The following is a 7172-nucleotide window of genomic DNA, read 5'->3' as shown; positions in this document are numbered from 1 at the left end:
GTGTGTGTGTGTGTGTGTGTGTGTGTGTGTGTGTGTGTGTGTATCTCTTCTCCTTTTCATAGCCCGTGGTGGTTGGATCCTGTGAAAGAGCGTACTTTAGTGAAAGGGGCCCTTTTTGAGTGCCAGCCAGCCAGGCAGTGACTTTTAAAAGAAGCAGTCAACCTGCTGGGATGCTCTCACACTGACTGTAGCGTGATGCATTTTTTCCCGCTACAGGAAGGATTCAGCTCACTCAGAGCTTCAGTGTCTCTGCATGCATTGCCCATGGGAGGAAAAACAATACAATGCACATGTTAAAAATAGGTGTTTTGTTTGCATTTTTTATTTTTATTTTTATTTTTTTTAACTTTTGGATACATGGCACAAAGAAAGCTTTTCCTTCTTTTTTTAGTGTGGGTAAAAATAGAAATCCAACCATTTGGAGCATGTTGAGTTCCTGAACTTGCTGAGAATATTTGTCTAAGTTTAGTCTGGTTTCTTTTCTTTTGTTAATTTCTTCTTCATTTTTTTTAATCTGGGATGACACTCACATGGTTCAACTTTTTTTTCAGCCCTCAAGCTTGCAGGGTTTCTTCCATTCTTTAAAACTGCACCAACTTTTCCTTTTCTTTGTCCTGCCGTCTTGTTTGGTCTGTTCATCTTTACAGTAGAGAGGAGACACTGGAAGGCCCAAGTTCCTTTGGATATATTTAGCAATGAACAGATGTGGTGCACTGAAGCGGAACACAGCCTCTTGGTTGCCTTCAATGTGCGCTTCGTTTCTTTGTTTGTTTGTGCTTTTGTCTGTGACTCTTCCTTCAAACCAGTTTTCCCATCATGCACTGCTGACTCTGACTCAGCAGCACAGCAGAAGTGGGTCAAAAATGGTCCACAAATGCCTCCATACATACACAAACCATCCATCCAATTTTTGGGGGAGATTCATTTGCTCATCCTAAACCAGTTTACTTTTAACTGTGGACTCTGTAATGACCTGTTCTCCAAATAGTATCACATAAATAAAAATTAATCAGTTTGTCAACAGAAAATGTTCAGATTTGATAAAACTTGGTTCGTAAAATTCTAGCTTTGTGTTTGATGAAAAGAAATAATGATTTTTGTCAAGACACTAATAAAAACATGTCTAATGTTATATTAGATTGTCTCACTTGGATGCATCTGCAGAGAACTTTCAGCCCACAGAGCTTAGTGGTCTGCTGTGTTGAAGATGAGACCACCCAGACTCAAACTGAAAACAAAAAGAGCATTTTAACCTGATTGTGCTTTAGGCAAACTTTGTTCATGTTTACTTGGGCTTCAGGTAGTTGTGCACATCTGACATTACCAGCACTGAAAAGTTGTTATTGAATTGTAAAAGGATAATAGAATTATGTATGTGTGTACATTCACAAAAAATAAAAAAAAATAAAAATAAAAATAGAAATATTGTTTATAAAGATACAAAACAAAATTCTTACAGTTTTTTTTTTTAAGTTATGTGCATTTATTTCCAAAATGTTTATTGGCAAGTTTTTCTTTTTGTAAATTTTTTAAAAGTTGCCTTTAAGCATTATTTTCTAGGCTTCCTAAATGGCATTGCTATTTTTTTCCCTTTGGATTTTTTTTTGTCTTTTTTTTTTCTGTGTGGTTTCAAAATTGTGTTTATTTTTAAGCACATTGGTACATTTTTTTTGTTTTGTTGTTGTTGTTGCACAGACATTTTCCCCCCTATATAGCTGTTATTCCAGCATTGGTTCATTCTTGAAGTTGATGAAAACAGGTCATTGTCCAACAGACAATTAAAAATCTTCAGGCTGTTTCGTGTCAAATTAAAACTAAAAAGGGGTTAAACTTTTGCAAAGACAGTTAAGGCTTCTTTTAGTTCAGTTATTATTTTCAAAACATAGAAAAGGTGTAAATTTCCAGCTAAATGTGAATGTGTCATTGGATGGCTGCCTTGTTTCCCTCACTCAGTGAGGGATTAGAGTAAAAACAGTATGAAAGGCGCTCTGGGTGTGGTTGCTTATAGAGGTAATTATAGTAGCAGACAGCAAAGATCTGGTCCCAAGCTTTATGGAGGACCACTCTGTGATTATTGTTTGTTTTGGTTTTTTTTTTCTCTCTCTCTTTTTCTCTCTCCACCCTTGCCAGTCTGATTGTAGGGCTCACAAGATATAAGACGGCGGCTGCTAGTGGCGAACATGAGCAGAGGATTCTAAACACGCTGCTCTTATATGTTCAGTTAGTATCTGGGAGTAGGCAGGTGTGTGTAACAGAGCTACAGAGATTTTATTTATTTATTACTGACAAGAGCAAAGCAAGTGAGTACTATGTTTAAAATCATTATTGCCATAGCTTCAGGATCCGTTGTCATGAAATCGCTCAGTTAAAGTAGTGATTGTGGAGACTGGAGCTGCTTTATCAAACCAAGAAAACCAAGTGAAGCATTTCACGGAGAGCAACAGCATTTGATTAGTTTCATTTCTTGTCTCCCTCCTGGTTTTCACATCTCCCAGACTGCCCCTCCTAATGTTACTGGATAATGCAGAGTTAAATGCTCTCATCTGAAACTGTAGAGTTCAGCACAGGCTAACGGAATGTCCTGAGATCCACAGGAAGCTGCTGAAACAATGGAATTCACTGTTTAAGAACCAGCATTTCCAGTTCCGACTGTACCTATTATTTAAAATCAACCCAAGGAAATACAATACTATTTGTCTCGTGGAGGAAACAACAGCTCTTTGTTCTCAGTTTGAACACTTTTTTCTTTACATCTTGATTGTGCTTCAAAGTTTATTTAGAGCCTCTTTTCCAATAAAAGGATGAGTGTGATAGAACAGCTCTCAGGAAAAGAAACTGAGCATTCCTTCAGAAAACGCACACATTGCCTGGCACTTTGTATTTTAAGCATGAAACACACACAATCTATTAGTGCTTAGAGTATGTAATGGAGATGACTCATATGTACTACCACACCAAATCTGAGCTCAATATGTGTAAAAATGACAGAGGTATAGCCATTTATATGTTTAAGGTGAATTTGGCAGGGCGGCTATGTTGAGTTGGGTTGTTTATTAGCTGTTTCATTAAGATCCGTACAGTGGCTCATGAGATATGTTGCTGTCAAACAGAAACACACACACAGGCAAACACATAATTGTACCAGAGGGCAGCAATAAGTTACTTAAGAGAAATAAAAACCAATAAAATTACAAGTAAAATATTGTAATTCTTCTAATGGCAATGAGCAGCATGATAAAAATGAAGCAAAAATGTGTCATAGAAAAAAACAATTCAAGTAAAAGATAGGTTAAAAGTTACATTTTCAAAATGCTCAGATGATTTTACTACTGATACATGACATGACACACATGCGTACACACATGCACATACAACATTGACATTTTCCTCCTCTCAGGTTACACACCATGGCTGGAATAACAGTTTCCTTAATCAATGTTTGTGTTTGTTTTGATGTTTTCTCCATGAAAACACTGGTGGGAAAATATGTTTCACATTTTCACTCCTACCAGTCTTTTATGATGTAACACATTTTTGTCCTGCAGTAATTACTACTCGTTTACGTCTGAGGCATTCTCCCAGAGAGCAGGTGTAATTTAGGGATTTTTGCTGCTGTGGTCAGAATAAACCTGCACCTGCTACATGTGTGGTCTGTGCTCTTGAAGTCAGAACGTTGTGTTGACATTACTGTTAACCTCTTACATTAGACTTGTCATAGCTTGGTTTGAGTTTGTGTTTGAAACTCACCTGGTTTTACAAAGTATTTGGCTCCTGAACACGGATATACGTATTTTAGCAGTACCACTTCATAAAAATACAATAAAAACTGAGTTAAACTACTGTGTTGAAGTCCTGATAATGTACTTATTACTTTGTATTTTGTCTTGAAATAACCAGACTTCCTTGTTATTTCTTAACCCTTTAAGCCTGCAGGGTTTTAGACGTACTACAGTATCTCCTTCAGTTCTCTTGTGGGCCCGATAGTATTGTTGGAGACCAGTATAAATTTTATGGAAGTTTACATTCAAATTTACAAAGTGTAAAAAGAAAAAAAGAACTGTCGGCAATCCCAAGGTTTGGCACGGTCGCCAGCCGTCTGAAGGCGTCAGAAAACTGAAGACACTCCTCTGGCTAAATGCCTGTTCACAGGCTTTCATGCTACAGAGGTTATAGACCATGCACTTGGCAAATGCCTGATGTCAGAGTGCACTCCTCAATACAGTAAGGAGTAGAAAAGAGGAAGACATAAGGAAAACAAACAAGCAAACAAATGCAAATTATCATCCTTATTTTAATTAATTGATTTATTGCTTATCGTGACATGCCTTTGACACGTCATTATTTTTTCTGATTCTCACAAACCTGCCATTTTCCTACTTTACTTTACTTTACTTTACTTTACTTTACTTTACTTGACTTGACTTTACTTTTAAGAGAAGCACCTCCTCATGGTGTCCTTTCATGATGATGATCCTTGCTCTGTGCATGCATGACCGGGGGGCACCTGTTCTCCTGTAATCTTGTGAATGGGTGTTTTTAACTGTAATTTCCCCTTGGGATCAATAAAGTATCATTCATTCATTCATTCATTCATTCATTCATTCATTCATTCATTCATTCATTCATTCATTCATTCATTCACTTTATTGTACTTTACTTTTGAGAGAGTTACTCTTACTGTTTAAAAGTAGTTTAGTTTGTTCAAAAATACAATTTTTTTCTTTACATATTTATTAGGGGTGCAACGATACAGAAAATTCACGATTTGGTTTGGTTCAATATTTTAGTCTCACGATTCGATATTTTTTCGATACAAAAAAGAGAAATGTCCATGCCCCTTTTAACTTGTAATTTATTTAAATTAATTATGAGCATTTGTTTAACCTCAAAAGTCCAGTTTTTAAATTAAATGTTGCTGAAACAGCAAGTTTCTCAGTGGATCTGCACTCGACGGTGCAGCCTAGGTGGAGTAGTTGAACACAGATCCACTGATCCTTTAACACAGAGCAGCTTCAGAAGACAAGCTGATAAAATATTTTTTTTAAATCTGTATTGTTCAATACAACTGTGTATTGAACCTAAAGCTCTGTAATAAATGGTTCGATACGGTACATGTTGCACCCCTAATATTTATAGGGCTGGGTATCATGGCCAATTCTCTAAATCGATTTGATTTTGATTAAGTTCAGAATCGATTAATCACAATTCGACAAGATTCAATGAAAATGTTTATTGATATTTGTAACATCAACTGTGTTGCAAAATACAAAATCACCATTTTTTTCTCTTCAACATAAACAACAGGTTTGAAGGACAAACTTTTAAATTAAACTGTTTAATCTTGAAAGAAAACTGTCACAAGTATAAAAAGTTTTTAAGTAAAAAGGAGTTGCAGGTGACAGTGTTCTTGGATGCATTCATTTTAAGTAATTAATATTTATTTTGATAAATAAGAAGTGATGGGAATAAGTTTGCAGGAGAAGAGGTGGGCTAATATAAATATATTTCTGCCCACTCCTTTTCAGTGTATGAAAAATTGCGAATGGGTGTTCTGAACTGTAATTTCATCGTGCTCTGTACAATGACAATAAAGTTTTATCTTATCTTATCTTATCTTATCTTATCTTATCTTATCTTATCTTATCTTATCTTATCTTATCTTATCGTCTTATCATCTTATCTTATCATTGTATATTTGTAATGTTTCTGTTACCTTCTGTTGTTATATTCAATAAAAATTATTAAATCTTAATACATACATATGACTTAACAAGTACAAAATATGATCACTGTGGATTTCATTAAGACGTTTCCTAAAGTTTAAAAATAATATTATTGGTAACAAAACTAAACAATTTTATTAGAATGTCATCTTTACCAAGTTTAAACATGCCAGTGGAGAACAGTTTCAGTCAGATGTTTACATACYGTAGTTTGGTTTGAGCGCCTATGAGCCGCTCGTCAAACCCCGCTTCGTTTTCGCTATCACGTAGAAGCGCAAATCTTTGCAAACAAAAGTCACCATGGTCTCTGTTATCTTTAAGTTCTGCGGAGAGTCGTCTGCCTGGTAACATTAGTGATTCCTTAGTTTCTTTTGTTTTGATCCAGACAACTCGTTATCAAAAGCTAATGTTAGCACTGAATGTCAACCGGGTGTAAATATACAGCAAGCCAGGTGTGACAAAATATAGAAACGCGCCTCAGACGTGCGTACAAGACACCATGGGGAAGAATGGATCTCATGTCATGTGAATCGATTTTCCCAATTTCAAATAAAATCGATCAAAGATCGATAAAATCGATTTTTTACCCAGCCCTACATATTTATGTGTTCTACAAAAAAAGGGGACAAAATTGTGTTTCTAATAACATGTTAATAAAATGCCTGAGGTCTGATCTTTTTTGCTAAGTGTTATGTGCGTACATGATGCTGGTTCCCCTTGAGTTTTGAAGTCACTTTAATCTTTAATGATTTATAGGCTGGCATTATGAGGACTTAAAAACTACAAAATATAGTCTTTTGCAATAACCACTTTACGAAACATTTCTTTGACAACTGTTAGGTACAAAATGAATAAAAAAATGCCAGTGTCAAAAGTAAAGCTGTGACAAATCTTCAGAAAGCTTAAAAACTCTTGCTCAAAATCCTTTAAAGAGGATTGTGTCCTTTTAAACTCAGAATCATGTGTGCAAATTAACACGTCAGCCTACAACTTTTTAAAGAGAAGCCAAACTGGAAAAAAAAATACAGTAAAATAGTTGATTTACTGAGATCTTTTACTCCAAGTGATAGCTCAAATCATAGAGGTTTTCATAGGCTAGCAGATTTAAAACCAACCACTTGGGGGCATCACACCATACTGACCACACAGCTAAACTCAGATGCCGGTTTTCTCTGGGTTGCCATCGCGACACGTCTACAAGAAGCAGACTTCTCAGTCATGAGGCTTGGAGACACAGAGGGCAGTGTTGAGCTGGAGGACGGCAGCTGAATCCCAATCAGCAGATGAACAGAGCACACATACACACACACACACTTATAGCAAACACACACTAACATAGACGTTTTCTAAAATGAAAGCCAGTCCTGTTTAAGCTGTTGGCTCATTTTACATTCAAAACAACAACCCCCCTCCTCCACACACACACACACACACACACACACAGCCACG

The 7172-nt window shown here is 36.2% G+C and overlaps 1 protein-coding gene and 1 long non-coding RNA gene across 2 annotated transcripts in view; one reads left to right on the top strand and one right to left on the bottom strand.

The window, feature by feature from the left end:
* LOC106523022 (membrane-associated guanylate kinase, WW and PDZ domain-containing protein 1) overlaps positions 1–7172 on the top strand; it is a gene marked incomplete at its 3' end in the record, with an annotated part of 74865 nt that overhangs the window by 22924 nt on the left and 44769 nt on the right.
* The window catches only part of LOC106523036 (uncharacterized), a 15487-nt gene that overhangs the window by 7491 nt on the left and 824 nt on the right, over positions 1–7172 (bottom strand). The window lies entirely within an intron of this gene.

Source organism: Austrofundulus limnaeus, unplaced genomic scaffold (assembly GCF_001266775.1).
Source record: "Austrofundulus limnaeus strain Quisiro unplaced genomic scaffold, Austrofundulus_limnaeus-1.0 Scaffold3, whole genome shotgun sequence".
NCBI lineage: Eukaryota > Metazoa > Chordata > Actinopteri > Cyprinodontiformes > Rivulidae > Austrofundulus > Austrofundulus limnaeus.
This window is presented reverse-complemented; position numbering and strand designations above follow the sequence as displayed.